This window comes from Lemur catta, chromosome 1, assembly GCF_020740605.2.
Source record: "Lemur catta isolate mLemCat1 chromosome 1, mLemCat1.pri, whole genome shotgun sequence".
Taxonomy (NCBI): Eukaryota; Metazoa; Chordata; class Mammalia; order Primates; family Lemuridae; genus Lemur; species Lemur catta.
In genome coordinates, this window is record NC_059128.1 from 45,126,577 (window position 1) to 45,142,924 (window position 16,348).

Genomic DNA, 16,348 nt, shown 5'->3' on the forward strand with positions numbered 1-16,348 from the left:
AAAGCTAAAGACAAAGAAAAAATCTTGAAAGAAGGCAGAGGGAAACAGCACCTTACCTACGGGAGAAAAAACAATTTGATGATGGTGGATTTCGGAAGTTGCACATTTTTTAAATGCTTAAAGAAAAGAACTATCAACCCAGAATCCTGTAGCCAGTGAAAATATCCTTCAGGAATGAAGGGGAAATAAGACATTCTTAAATGAAGGAAAACTAAGAGAATTTCACCAGCAGACCTATCCTTAAAAATGGCTAGAAGCCAGGTGCAGTGGCATACCCTGTAGCCCTAGCTACTCAGGAGACCAAAGCAGGAGAATCCCTCTAGCCGAGGAATTCCAGACCAGCCTGCACAACGTAGTAAGATCCCATCTCAACTTTTTAAAAGAAGTTAGAATTTCTCTAAATGGAAAGGAAAAGATTTTTTTTTTTTTAAAAAAAAAAGAGCATTAGAACACCAGGAAGGAAGAAAGAACATGGTAAGCATAACTTTGGGTAAATGAAATAGATTTTCCTTCTCCTCTCAAATTGTCTAAATTATGTTTGATGATTGAAGCAAAAATTATAACACCCTCTGATGTGTTTCTAAATGTATGGAGAGGAAATATTAAAGACAATTATAAACAGAGAAGAATAAAGGAACATAAATAGCAACAAAAACTGAGAACTAAAAGGGAGAAAGAGACAAATCCACAATTATATTTGGAGATTTCAAACCCCTCTCTCAACAACTGATAGAACAACTGGACAGAAAATCAGCAAGGATATAGGAAAACTCAACAACAGCGTCAACCAACAAGACATGATTGACATTTATAGTACATTTCACGCAACTCAACAACATATAATGCTCCTTATTATCAAGTGCCTGTGGAACATATACTAAAGTGGATGATATCCTGGGGCATAAAACAAACCTCAACAAATTTATAAAGAATTGAAATCATACAGAGTATGTTCTTCAACTACAAATGGAATCAAACTAGAAATCAATAACAGAAAAATAACAGGAAAATCTCTGAACACTTGGAAACTAAACAACATACCTGTGAATAATCCAAGGGTCCACGGGTCAGGCCGGGCGCGGTGGCTCATGCCTGTAATCCTAGCACTCTGGGAGGCCGAGGTGGGTGGATTGTTTGAACTCAGGAGTTCGAGACCAGCCTAACCAAGAGCGAGACCCCTGTCTCTACTAAAAGTAGAAAGAAATTATCTGGACAACTAAAAATATACAGAAAAAATTAGCTGGGCATGGTGGCGCATGCCTGTAGTCCCAGCTACTCGGGAGGCTGAGGCAGTAGGATTGTTTGAGCTCAGGAGTTTGAGGTTGCTGTGAGCTAGGCTGATGCCACAGCACTCTAGCCCAGGCAACAGAGTGAGACTCTGTCTCAAAAAATAATAATAATAATAATCCATGGGTCAAAGAATAAGAATCAGAGAAGTAAAAATATATTGAAATGAATGAAAATGAAAATACAACATATCAAATTATCAAATTTTGGGGGACACAAATAAAGTAGTAAAAAGAGGGAAATTTATTTACTTATTTATTTTGATATGGGTTCTTATTATATTGGCCAGGCTAGTCTCCAACTCCTGGGCTCAAGCGATCCTCCTGCCTCAGCTTCCCCAGTAGCTGGGATTATAGGCATACACCACCTGTGCCTAAGAGGGAAATTTATAGCACTAATTGCATACATTAGAAGAGGAAAAGTCACAAACCTAAGCTCCCGCATCAAGAATCTATTTTAAAAAGAGCAAAATAAATACAAAGCAACAGAAGGAAGGAAATAATAAAGATCAGAGAAGAAATCAATAAAATTGAGAAGAGAAAAACAATAGAGAAAAATCAATGAAACAAAAGAGCTGGTTCTTTGGAAATATCAATTAAAGCAACAACTTCTAGCAAGATGGACAAAGAACAAAAGAGGGAAGACAAATTACCAATATCAGAAGTGTAACATGAGATATCACTAGAGACTCCACAGATAGAAAAATAATAAGAGAATGCTACAAACAACTCTATACACATAAATTTGACAATGCATATGAAAAGACCAAGTTCTCAAAAAGCACAAACTACCCCAACTTACCCAATATGAAATAGATAATTTGAGTAGCCCTATAATTATTAAGGAAATTGAATTTGTAATTTTAAAACTCCACCCCCCAAAAAGGACATCTAATGACCCCACCCAGATGCTACCAAACATTAAAGAATAGCAGGAAATAGAAGGGAAGGGAATACTTCCCACTTCATTTTGTGAAGGTACTATTACCCTGATACTAAAACAAGATAATATAGTACAAATAAGTACACATACACAAACAAAAACTATAAACCAATATTTTTAATTTATACAGATACAAACATTGTTAACAAAATATTAGCAAATAAAATTTAGCAGTATATAACAATAATCATACACCATGACTAAGTGAAGTTTATTTCAGGGATGCAAAGATGTTTGAATATTTGAAAATCAATCAATGTAATCTACCATATTAATAGGCTAATGAAGAAAATTCACCTCATCATCTCTATCAAGGCAGAAAAAGTATTTGACAAAATTTGGCACCTATTCATGGTATAAAACTCTATGAAAAACAGGAATGGAGAACTTCCCCAACTTGCTTTTTTAAAAAATCTACAAAACTAAAATAAAAAAACTATACAGCTAATGTTATACCTAATGGTAAAAGACTGAGTGCTCCCTCCACTAAGATCAGGAACAAAGCAAGGCTGTCACTTTCTAGCCAGTGCATTAAGGCAAGAAGGAGAAATAAAAGGCATATAGATTGGAAAGGAAGAAATAAAACCGTCCCTATTTGTGGAAGACATTATTACCTATACAGAAAATCCGAAGAAATCTAAAAACAAAAATAAAAAACCTCCTACAGCTAATGAGTTTGGCAAGATTGTAGAATTACAAATTAACACACAATAATCAATTGTATTTCTATACACTAGCAATAAACACATGGACACTAAAATTTTAAATACAATATTTATATTTACTCAAAAATGGAAATCTAAAGAATTTATATTCTGGAAAGTACAAAAATACTAGTTAAAAACATCAAAGAATATCTAAAGATAAGGCAAGATATATTGTGTTCATGGATTGGAAGATTCAACATGGTAAGATGTCAGTTTTCTCCAGGTTTAATTCAATTACTATCAAAATTCCAGCAGCAAGATTTATTTTTGTAGATGTAGACAAGATTATTCTTTATTTATATAGAAAGGCAAAGGAACTAAAATATTTAAAACAATTCTCAAAACAAAAAGTGGGAGGAATCAGTCTCTCCAATTTTAAGATTGATTATGTAGCTGTAGTAATTAAGACTGTGTGGTCTTGGTGGAGGGATAGACACATAGATCAGTGGAACACAATAGAACAACGGAGAACAATAATTAATTTATTTATATAAATAAATTGTGTTAAAATATATATACAACATAAAATTTGCCATTTAAAAATCTTCAAGTGTGCAGTTTTCAGGAACATTAATTACATGCACAATGTTATGCGCCCATCACTACTATTTCCAAAACTTTTTATTTATTTATTTTTTTTTGAGACAGACTCTCTGTTGCCCAGGCTAGAGTGCTGTAGCGTCAGCCTAGCTCACAGCAACCTCAAACTCCTGGGCTCAAGCGATCCTCCTGCCTCAGCCTCCTGAGTAGCTGGGACTACAGGTATGCACCACCATGCCCAGCTAATTTTTTCTATATATATTTTTAGCTGTCCATGTAATTTCTTTCTATTTTTAGTAGAGACGGGGTCTCGCTCTTGCTCAGGCTGGTCTCGAACTCCTGAGCTCAAACGATCTACCTGCCTCGGCCTCCCAGAGTGCTAGGATTACAGGCGTGAGTCACCGTAGCCGGCCTCCAAAATTTTTCATCACTCCAAACAGAAACTTTATGCCTATTAAGTAATAACTCCCCATTCCCCACTCCTACCAACTTTTCTCTACTTTCTGTCTCTATTTATTTGCCTGTCCTAGATATTTTCACATAATACAATATTTGTCCTTTTGTGTCTGCCTTATTTCACTTTATATGTTTTCAAGGTTTATCATGTTATAGCATGTGTCAGAATTTTATTCCTGTTTATGGCTGAATAAGAATTCATCATACCACATTTTTTTACCCATTCATCTGTTGATGGACACTTGGGTTGTTTCTACCTTTTGACTATTGTGAATAATGCTTTAACAAACATTGATGTACAAGTATCTGTTTGAGTCCCTGCTTTCAGTTCTTTTGGGTCTATAGCTAGGATTGGAATTGCTCAATCAGGTGGTATGTTTAACTTTTTGAGGAACTGTCAAACTGTTTTTCACAGCAGCTACACCATTTTTCATTCCCACCAGCAATGTAGGACAGTTCTAATTTCCCCACATCCTTGCCAACACTTGTTATTTTCTGTGTTGTTGTTGTTGTTATAGTGATTCTAGTAGGAGTGAATTTGTGTATCACTGTGGTTTTCACTGCATTTCCCTTATGACTAATGATGTATTGTTAATGGGTAGAGTGAATGAATGAATGAATGCACAAAGGGATTATAAATCTTATGATCAAAAGGAGATAAATCATTCTTCTAGTTTATGTTATAATATTAAGGTATAAGAGCATTAATATTAGTTTTTATAATGATAATAAGTCATAACTCAGCATTTGTATATATTGGTCTGGATTATACAAATACCCTTTTGTAATATGCAGTACTGTTTATCCATACATCATGGTGACTATAGATTGTCTCCCTTAACAGAATGTTACAACAAATGTGTAGTGGTTTTGCCTTTCTTTATTTCTTGCCACACCTCTGGCTATGCTGCCCCTTGGAAAATAAGCTGTGCTACAAAATGAATTAGAGCTTTGTCATGGTACAGGGAGGGGGTTCAGTTGAACAGGCACAAACAGCATGTGCCTTGAATATTCTCTATATAACTAGGGCTGCTTTCAAAGTTCATTATCGGTAAAAGCAACCCCTGAGAAAAGTGTGATTCCCTTTGGTCATAAAATGTCGTACACTGAAACCACAGTGTAACACAATATATTTTAAATTATTAACAGTGTGAGTTGTGGTGACAGAATGTATTTATAAAGCATCCCCTACAAGCACCAGTGGTGCTAACTATTCAACCATCACATCATAAAATCTCAACAAAGTAATTTAAAAATTATCTAAACTGAACACATGAAAGCTTAAAATTTCCACCTCCAAAATAAAAGAAGTGAAAATAGATTGCCATTTGAACCTCAGAAGGTCATTTACAGCCACAGTGTTTTTCCATTTATTCATGGTAAGGGGAGGAGGTCTAGGGTAAGATATTACTCTCCTCACCACCTCCACATTGGGAAAGCCCTAGGATTTTTATATTAGTCATGGTCGGGGAGAGAGATCATGCAAAAATCAGACATGTTTCCTGTGATTCTTCTACCTAAAAATCGTGTTTTTCCTCCAGGTCCAAGATGAATAGACATAAAGTATACATTATTAGACTGCTTGTATCTTGTCAAGCATATTGTTTCCTTGTTTACACTTTTATTCTCAAAACGATTCTTTCTCCCTAACATTAATAGTTGACACTTTGGGGCACCTAGCATTTAGCAGGTGCTCAATATTTATTTGTTGGGTGAGTAAGTGAATGGTTTAGACAAAGAACTTTATCTTGATTCTCTCTCACCTTAGTGAAAGCTGTATGCAATTTAAAGTACTGGTTTTCCTACCAAAATCCCAGCTGTTCAAATATATTAACCTCAACAAATAATTAGCCTTGAGAATAGAAACTCAAGGAAAGGCAAACCTATTTGCCAATTATTCTGGCAGAGTATGACATTAGCCTAACTCTTCGGAGTCCCAGAAAAGGAAGCATTCTTCAAACGTTAGCTGAAGAAAATGAAGCATTTTAATGACTTTCAAAATGAACAAATTAAATACAGCAGAAAGCTTTTACCACACTGGTGTGAAGAGATAAAATCAATAGCTGTGATAAAGTCTGTTAAATATCAGGATTTTAATGTATGGAGTTTTGGTTTGGGGACATGATTTATTACACATCGGGTAAGAATCAATGTAATAAATAGTCATATTATAAAAGAGTTCTGAGATCTAAAACGTCAAAACATTTCCGCAGAACTGTCGGATGAAAATCAAATCGTATTCAAACGGCAGAAAATAGGCGCGGGAAATTTAAGGTATACTTAGAGGCCTAGCATCTTCCAAGATTTAAAAACCTGCCACAAGAAAGGAGTTTCTGGATTGATGAAATATTGTGTATTAGCCATATTAAAGGCTCTTCCTCCACGCAGGGTGTTTTCAAGAAGAAAACGTATGTTATGTGAAAGTGTAATTCTAGTTAATCCATCTCCTTTATTAAACGGAATGGAATCAGAGACTACCCACCGGACACGTCCCTGAAATGCAAATAACCTGCCGTAATGAAAACCCTGCCGGAGCTGCTGAAAACTAGCAGTCGATCGAGGGTGCAGGTACTGGGCTCTTCGCGGGAGTACGCGGCCCGCGCGTAACCGCTAGACCTGCAGCGCGGGTCTCACGCTGGGGAATCTGTTCGCCTGGCGCCCTGGCGGCCCCGCCTCTGCGCCTCCCCCGCCCCCTGGCGGCCCCGCCTCTGCACCTCCCCCTCCTCCCCGCTGGCGGCCCCGCCTCTGCACCTCCCCCTCCTCCCCGCTGGCGGCCCCGCCTCTGCACCTCCCCCTCCTCCCCGGTGGCGGCCCCGCCTCTGCGCCTCCCCCGCCCCCTGGCGGCCCCGCCTCTGCACCTCCCCCTCCTCCCCGGTGGCGGCCCCGCCTCTGCGCCTCCCCCTCCTCCCCGGTGGCGGCCCCGCCTCTGCGCCTCCCTCTCCTCCCCGGTGGCGGCCCCGCCTCTGCACCTCCCCCCCCCTCCCCGATGGCGGCCCCGCCTCTGCACCCCCCCCCGCCCCCTGGAGGCCCCGCCTCTCCCTCCCTTAGGGCCCCCGCCTTTCCTTCTGCTGGCGGCCCCGCCTCTGCCCTAGAGTCCCCGCCTCTCTCCCCCCGGAGGTCCCGCCTCTTCCCTTAGGGGCCCCGCCTCTTGCCCTGGGTCTCCCCGCCCTGCCTCTCCCTCCCCTGGGGCCCCCACCTTTGCCCTCCCCCAGCGGCCCCGCCTCTTCCCCTAGGGCCCCGGCTCGCTGGGCGTCGAAGCTCCGGCTCTTCTGCTAGTTCTGCTGGGCTGGGGAGCGAGCTGTTAACTTTCTTTGGGGTGCGCCTCTTTCTCTTGGTCGTCTGTGATCTCTGTGCCATTTTCTCTTCTTCAGCTGCGTCAGGCCCCCTCCTCGAGTGCCCTCTTAGGGCCCACCAATCTGGCCTGTGCGGCCCGGGTCCACCCTCTGCCATGTCCCATGCCCCTTCCCTGGTGGCCGCTGAGAACTCAAGGCCCAGACCCAGCTTGCCCACAAGCTTTCTCCTGCAACCAGGGCTGAAAGCCTTTTCGTCTGATTCCATGCTCTTCATTTAAGGTCCCCGAAGGACAGATTTATAAACTGTTGAGTCCCGTGGCGTGGAGTTTTGCAGACAGACTGAGACGTGCCATTTGGGATGAGGACGTTATCTATTATAATGTTTAGTGGTACAGAATTTACCTTCATACAGGTTACATTTTGAACGAGCAAAACCCCATACAGCTGGACATGGCCTTGTTTTTGGCACTGTTAAAAGGCAAACAGCTGATTAGAGCTTGTGCGTAATTGACTTAGCATTGGATATTATGCCTAATACTAATTCGTAAATCTAAACAGGTGAAACGTATAGAATGATGAAGTGATGGTCAGTGTAACTTATAGTGGTTCTATTTAAACCATCATAAATTATGATGCATCAATTGAAGAGATTGTATACTGCCACTAAAAAGAATAGTGACAAATGAGAAAGAGAAGCAGAACACAAAAATTTTATTTACAACACAATTATAATAAAAATGGATATGACTATAAATAAAGATTGTAGAATACAGAACTGAAACTAGAAAATCGGACTCTTCTTACAGGAGGTTGAAGATAGTTCCTCCCGTTGTGGTGCCCTGTAGATGCCTGGAGCTCTTTTGGCTCCTGCTCTTTCTGAGTTCTGGTTATCAGGGATTTTCTTCTGTGAACTTCCCTACATCTGGTAGAGTACAGAGTATCCTGCAATAATAGAGACCCCAAAATATCATGATTTAAATGAAATGGAAGCTTATTTCTCATATAACATTCCAGAGTTAGGGGTGGCACAGACTGGCAAGGTGGCTCCGCTCCATTATCTCACCCATGGACCGTGGTGTCTTTCCTCTTGATCCTCTGCTATCCACTAGGATATTTTTCCTCATTTGCATGGTTAACGCAGGGGCACTGCAGTGTCTCTGCACTGACGCCATCTAGCGCTGGAGAAGAGCAAAAGAGCAGAAGTGGAGGGCAACTGATTTATTTTAAAGCATATCACTGTCATTTACATTCCATTGGTGAGAACTTGACCACACTTGGTTGTAAGGGAAACTGGGAAATGTAGTCTCTAACTGGGACTTCCTGTGCTCAGCTAAAAATGTATTAGTGTAGTGAAAGGGGAGAACAGACTCTAGGGAACAACACGCTGCCACGTACCCATTTTCTTCCAATCAATTCCTTAAGAGGAGTTCGTTTATTTCAGTCTACAGACAGTTCTTGTTTGCAATCGAAGTACGTTAACCGATGCCTCATTCTTCAAGCCCCAATTTAAGTGATACCTCCTCAAAGAGACTTACCTGAGTACCTTCTCTAAAACAGGTCCCCTCCCCTTTCCTGCCACCATTGTTTATATCTCGATGCCTTGATTCTTTCACCAGCACTTATCACAGTTTGTAATTATAATTTTTTTTGCTACGTTTTTGTCTCTTTCATGTGTCTCTTTTCTTCACTAGTACATCCCCATCACCTAGCACAGTGTCTGTCATTGGATAGGCAAGAAATAAATATTTGGTATTGAAAGAATGAAACAGTAGTCAAAGATGACTCAGAGAATTCTGAAGGGAACAACCAAGTATCCTGATAGAGAGTGAGACTATAGGAACATTGAGCAAGTTTGGAGGAAGAGAAAATGAACGGTTTTGCTTGCAAATGTTGAATTTGAAGTTTTGAATGATTTCAAGGTGACAACCAGTAGGCAGCTAAAAATGTAGATATGGAGCTCTACAAAAAGCATCAGATTGGAGTTACAGATTTGACAGCCTTGAGAATTGATGAGATTATGAATGAAGAGCATGGAGAGAGACCAGAGAAGGTTTAGGAGGGAACTACAAGGAATCACATTTACAGAGTGGGCAGAGTAGAGACCAGCAAAGCCTAGGAGGACCTACCTGAAGCTGTCAACAAACACCAGGAAGAAGAAACTTTCAGGGAGGAGGTAGCAAGCACAAGTGCTCCAGTTGGGTGGTGGTAGTAAATAATGTCACCTAGGTCACCTCCTAAACCTGCCAATTAGGAGGCTTAGGTATGGAAGCCTTAGCTAGAATAGTTTCAGCGGATTGATGGGCTGTGTGCTGAAGACAGCACGTTAGGAAGCAAATGTGGCAATGGTAGAACATGCTTTCAAAAAGTGCAGCTATGAAAGCAATGGAAAGATTTCATTTGGAAAGGGAGGTAAGGTCAAAGGAGAGGTTTCTTTTTAAATGAAAGAGGGCTAGTAATCTCTTTATATGAGAAAGAGAGAGAGGTAGGAGGAGAGGGAGGGTGGGATAGATAGGATGGGTGGAAATGATTGATGGAGGGATTTTTGCCAATAGGGTTTGAGTTAGGAAGGGACAACAGAGGGTTGCTCTTTTCTGAAGATGTAAAGATAAATTCAGAGGAAGGGAGAGCAGCAAGCAGTTGAAAGAGTTCATGTCTAATAGCCTTTAATTTTTCTAAGACGAAGGGAGCAAAATTATCTGCTGCAAGGACAGAGGTGGAGGGGAAACTTTGGACTGGCTGATCAACCATGGTTGGAAATTCTTTTTTCTTTCTTCTCCTCTGCCCGTTCCCAACCTAAGCTTCTCCCCAAAAGGACTTTAGGTTGCCAAACCCAAATTCTTCTAATCTACCCAGATACTAGCTTCTCTAACAATAATGGGCAAGGAATATGCGGGGGTGGCGAAAGCAGACAGTTGCCTTGGCCTCCTTTCCTTCCAGTTAGGATTGAGGTAGCCTCCAGCACTTTTGCGAACCCCCCAACCTCTGCCACTGTGGGTTATTCTCCTTCGTACACCGCAGGCACCTCCTAAATGCTTGCTGAGGATAATGAAAGATTTAAAGCCAGATAGTTCCCTCCTAAATAAGGTCCCACAAAAGATGCAGCACGTATTCAAGGCCTGCTGAAGCAAGTCACGCTGAGGGACCAGGTAATCGTGTTTCCTTTTTTCCCCCGTTGCGTGTCTGGACACCACACCTGTAAGTATAAAGCGCAGGCTGACCAATTTCTGTTAAACAGCAACGCACGCAGCTTTAGAGCAAAACACCGGAAGCCGAGCCCACAGCAGGTCAGCTGACTTTCCTCCCTGGGATCCCAGCGGGGCAGGATAGCAGCCCCGCCCAGAAGGCGTCACGCGAATTAAGCCTGGAGACCGCCTCGCGCCGGGCGTGCCCAAGCTCCCCACGCCCCAGCCCCGTCCCTCCCCCGGTGACGTCACCACACGCGTAGCCTCTAGTACATTTTTGCAGCGATTGCAAGCGCCGGACGCGGTGGCGCGCGCCTGTAGTCCCAGCTACTCGGGAGGCTGAGGCAGGAGGATCGCTTGAGTCCAGGAGTTCTGGGCTGTAGTGCGCTATGCCGATCGGGTGTCCGCACTAAGTTCGGCATCAATATGGTGACCTCCCGGGAGCGGGGGACCACCAGGTTGCCTAAGGAGGGGTGAACCGGCCCAGGTCGGAAACGGAGCAGGTCAAAACTCCCGTGCTGATCAGTAGTGGGATCGCGCCTGTGAATAGCCACTGCACTCCAGCCTGGGCAACATAGCGAGACCCCGTCTCTTTTGCTGCCCCCTCCTTTGACTTAGAGCACCTTTGCAGACTAATACTGTTTCCAAATTTAAGGAAACTTTGCCTCCTTCCGTGTTTATATGTATTCAGGAGTTTGCTAATGTATGCATTAAAATAGAAAAGATATTATTGGGCTTTAAATTTGGCAACTTGCCTCCTTTCCGTTTCTTTTGGGGCTAAAGCTCACCGGTTGGCTTAGGCTTCTTGAGGACTTGAAGCCACCTCATCGCTGACCCCTACTGGAACGTAGTCAAAACGTCTCGGCGAAAAGCTGTAATCGCCCTCGGCGCCGACAGGGGCTGCTCGTTTGCTCACAGCCACTTGGGAAAAATGGCCGCCCGGCAACGCCGCGAAAAGTGCGTTCTCTTAAGAATTTACAAGTTCTTCCCGCGGCGGTCCAGCACGCTGTTCTCAGTTACCACCACTATTTCCTTGCACTGACCTGACCTCCCTCCCCACCTCCTGCCACAGACCCTGTCCTGTTAAGGTTTTTACTTTTCAATGTTGCAGACGGAAGACAGGCTAGTCCCGTCTTTCACCGGAATCCCTACGTTCTACTCGTGTACAGGTAGGGTGGTGGTAGCAAATAATGTCACCTAGGTCAGAAAGGGTCCCTTAAACCTGCCAATTAGGAGGCTTAGGTATGGAAGCCTTAGCTAGAATAGTTTCAGCGGATTGATGGGCTGTGTGCTGAAGACAGCACGTTAGGAAGCAAATGTGGCAATGGTAGAACATGCTTTCAAAAAGTGCAGCTATGAAAGCAATGGAAAGATTTCATTTGGAAAGGGAGGCAAGGTCAAAGGAGAGGTTCAGACGAGGGACTCTGCTGCTCCCTTCCTGTAGGAAAAAAAAATCATCTCAGCGGAGCTCACAACGCCCTTGTAATGTCAGAAGCGAGGGGCCAGCGAAGCAGAGTGCCACCGCCCCCTTGCTTCTGTCACCCTCGCGTTGCCTAAAGCGCATGGCACGTAGACTCAGAACGCTGGGGACGCAACTGAAGCAGAGGGGGTTTAGAGAAGGCACTTCTGGGCCTGGGTCTTCAACCCAGTGTTAAATGAGAGCAAAAACCTCTGCATCCCCCACTGAGCCATATAAGTGTTATCATAGTGCTATCTCATTTTAAAAAGAAGTAAGTGAATAAAGTATGAAAAAAGACACTTGAAATTTTTCAGAAGTTCTTGGTGGCCTGTGATTAAAAATCGTTATGAAAAAAACTGTCTTGGAGGGTTCTTTGTCAAATTCAGGCATTTTAGGGGCAGTGGAAACTGGTCAAGCATTTACATCAGTCTCAACATTATTCTGATAATCTATTGGGAATTTCTTTTTTATTTTTTTAGAGATAGGATCTCGCTCTGTCACGCAGGCTGGAGTGCAGCGGCGTGATCATACTTCACTGCTGCCTCCAACTCCTGGGCTCAAGCGATCCTGCCTCAGCTTCCTGAGTAGCTAGGACTACAGGTGGGCACCACTACACCCCACTAATATTGAAAATTTAAAGACTCCAAGCGCTAAACACAGATTTTCGTTACTATCTATAAAATGAAGAAGGAAAAGGACAATATACTAAACTTTTCATAAAGCTAATTGTATTCAATTTTCTTTTCTTTTAATGCTCATTGCATTTTGAACAAAGATAACCGTCAGAAAAGACCTCATTTTTCCTGTTGTTGTTTCTGGGTCTGTCTCCTTCACCCACGTGGAATGAGTCTTATTCCTGTTCTTCAGGACAACTTTTCAAGAATTTGAAAATCACCTTTCAATGAATGCATTTTTACTAAGTGGAAATACATGGAGATGCTATGTAAAACACACACACACACACATCTTTGCTCTCTCTCCACCCCCCAAATAGGAGGCAAAATACTTTTGGCATGTTTCATTTGTTTTTCGTTAAATGGATCCCTGAATTTGGCCCAAGATGACTTAGCTGTGGATGTAAGGACTGTGTTTGAGTTGCTACGTCTGTTAGCCCTGGGGTTCCTACCCACCTCCGACCTCTGGGAGAACTTCCCAGCTCTGTGGAACTGAGGTGTGATAGGCAGCGTGATTCCCCCCTCCCTAAAGATGTCTATGTGCTAACCAACCGAGGAATATAGACAGGCCTTGGAAACTTGAAATTCCAGGAAAGGGATTCTTCCCTAGAGCCTCCAGAAGGAATGCAGCCCTGCTGAACCATTTTGTACTTCTGACTTCCAGAACTCTAAGATAACAAATTTGTGTTGTTTAAGCCTCTAAATTTCTGCTGAATTGTTACAGCAGGAATAGAAAAGTAATACATGGGAGGAATCAAGCTTAGTCTGTACCTGACAAAACTCTGTAAGGTCAGAAAGATCGGAAAGGAATCATTTCAGTCACAGTCTTCTTTAATGTACTTCTACTTTTTTAAAAAAACTTTTTATATTGAACACATTTTTACATTAATATTTTTTTCATGCATGTGTGTGTGTGTGTGTGTTGGCCATAGTTTTATTTTAAGCTTTTAATTGTGTTTAGGGTGACGGTTAGTGTAGAATACTTTTTACATACAGTGACTTTAAAGTTTTATGTATTTAGATTTATTAATTTAATCCTTTATAGTTTCTGCTTTTGGTGTTTTGCTTTGAAGGGTCTCACCCATGCCAAGACCATATAAATATTACATAAATGTTTATGACTTTTTTATCTTTCAGAGTATATACTGATTCAAAAAATAATACTCTTTGTCCAAAACAATGCTTTTTTGTTCTAAGCTCTAAATTTATTTACCATTAGTATTAGAACTATTAAAAGAAAAACTTTACACAAATTAATCAGAGTTTGTTTGAGCAAAGAATGATTCATGAACAGGACAGTATTCAGAACCATAAGAGGTTCGGAGAGCTCTACATTTTGGGCAGGAGGTATTTTTAAGCAGAAAAGGGAAGTGAGGTACAGAAACAGCTTGATTGGTGACAGCTCGGTGTTTGCCTTTTTGGACATGGTCTGATCAGTTGGCAGCCTGTGACTGGCTGGAGCTTGCTGCTGTTATCATCTCAGACTCAAGTATTTGTTACAAGAATATATTCTTAACTGGGCTTTCAATTATTTTATTTTTTTGAGACAGAGTCTCACTCTGTTGCCCGGGCTAGAGTGAGTGCCGTGGCGTCAGCCTAGCTCACAGCAACCTCAAACTCCTGGGCTTAAGCGATCCTCCTGCCTCAGCCTCCCGAGTAGCTAGGACCACAGGCATGTGCCACCATGCCTGGCTATGGGCTTTCAATTTGTTTACATACTAAGTTAGGTTGCAGTTCAATGTTTAGGGACTCAAGATACAGTGACAACCTTAGGCCAAATTTAATTTAACAGAACACTTACTTTTGTATTTAATGTATTTGCTTAAATTTGCCTATTTTTTGGTGTTATTTATTGTATATAACAAACTACTCCAAAACTTAGTAGTTTGAAACAACAGCCACTTTATTTTATTTCATGATTTTGGGGTTCAGGAATTTGGACAAAGCTCTGATGAACAATTCTGCTACTGGTGATGTTGACTGTGGTACTTAGTGGTTGGCCGGTCTAACATGGAAGGTCTAAGATGATTTAATTCACATGCCTGTAGCTTGACAAGGTTGGCTATAAAGCTGGGCTCAGACATGCCTCTCTGTCTCCATGTAGTCTCAAGGCCTCTCTACAGCAAGTTAGTTATTAGACTTCTTACATAGTGACTCAGGCTTTAAGAGACCAAGTTGGAAGCTACCAGTCTTCTTAAAGGATAGAGCCCCAAATAGCATAGAATCAGTTCTCTCTGCTGTGTTTTATTGGCCAAAGCAGTCATAGGGCAGCCTAGATTCAAAGGTGTGGAGAGAACAGAACCTACTCCATGGATGTTAAAGCAGGTGTGGCCATTTTTAATTTCTACCACACCTATCTTTTTTTTCTCTCTACATTGAAATCAGGTTTTGCTATGTTGGCTAGGCTGGTCTCAAACTCTTGGGCTCAAACAATCCTCCTGCTTCAACCTCCTGAGTAGCTGGGATTATAGGTGCATGCCACTGTGCCCAGTTCATGTACCTATCCTTTAACTTTGTTTTTTTTCTCTGTTTGTTTTGTTTTTTAACTTTGTGAGATATGTCATATATATGAAAGTGTGCATAAGACATATATGTGATGTAAGCTTAGAGAATTTATAAAGCAAGAAACTATACAACTAGCATTTAGAAATATAATTTGATCTGTATACCAGAATCCCATGCCCAAATACTTCTCTCTCTTGGATATAATCCATTCTTCTGACTTTGTGACATTATCTTGTTGTTTTTTATGGTTTAATATCTACGCATGCATCCTGAAATAACTCTTTTAACAGTGTTGACTGCTAGAAAGTTCTTCCTTACATTAAAACTTAATCTGTTACTCTAAAATTAGCACTTTAACGCTTGGTGTTACAAATAATAAATTTAGCATCATTTTCACCCATAAGAATCTCAATTATTTCCTGTGTTACTTGGTTTCAATCTCATCTCATTTTACTATTCTATTTGTCCAATCTGTATAACTTTCTTGGAAAATATGATTCCCCAGCATAGGATAAAGTATTCTACCTCTGGTTTGCTATCTAAGCATAGGACTAAAAAAATTCCACCTCTCATTCTAGATTCCAAACTTCTATTGATTAGTGATGGCCAAACATAATGATGCCTAATGCTGAGCTTATTAGACTAAACTATCTCCTATAAAACAGTGCCTAGGGCTTAATTTATGGCTATTGAATAAATATATGGAAGAATAAAAAAGCCTTGTTAAAATATGCAGACGAGAATATGGCAGAATAGGGAATTCCTAGTCTCTGTATCTCTACAACAGCAAGAAATAAGTGGCAAAACTGTCAGAATCAACTTTGTTTTGAATTCTGAAATCTCTACCTGTCACCTTATCTAAAAGTAAAAAAAGAAGGGTATCAAAAAGATTAAAACAAGTTAAAAAAAGAAAAATAAAAAAATGAATTCTGAAATCTCATTAAAAAATTACAACAACCAGAGAAATCGTTAATGAAGAAAAATCTGCTGAATTTTCGTAGGAAAACTATGTAGACTTTTAATTTACCCTGTTACAATTTCCTACTTCCCAGTTTAGCAGTAGCCTTGAAAACAGAGCTCACGTTTCTTGAGCAAGGTGCTGGTAGCAGAAGGTACAGTACAGACCTTATTCTCCAAGAATTGTGGTTGTGTATTTTGATTTGCCTGGGGATTCCATAAGGATCAGCTCAAGGGCTTCCCTCCCTTCCTTTTTTTCCCCCAGGGCTGGGGATGCTTTATGGACAGCATTTGTTGGAAACATTTAGATGCAAATGTATTAGCTGCCACCTGGTGCAAGAAATAA

At 41.3% G+C, this 16,348-nt stretch overlaps 1 long non-coding RNA gene across 1 annotated transcript; it reads right to left on the minus strand.

Moving 5' to 3' along the window:
* Positions 1-7,918: 7,918 nt before the first annotated feature.
* On the minus strand, positions 7,919-10,533 carry LOC123649497. Its single transcript, XR_006739024.1, has 3 exons — positions 10,419-10,533; positions 8,289-8,403; positions 7,919-8,167 (listed from the first exon to the last, which is right to left on the minus strand). It is a non-coding gene; the product is annotated as an uncharacterized LOC123649497 (long non-coding RNA).
* Positions 10,534-16,348: the final 5,815 nt, after the last annotated feature.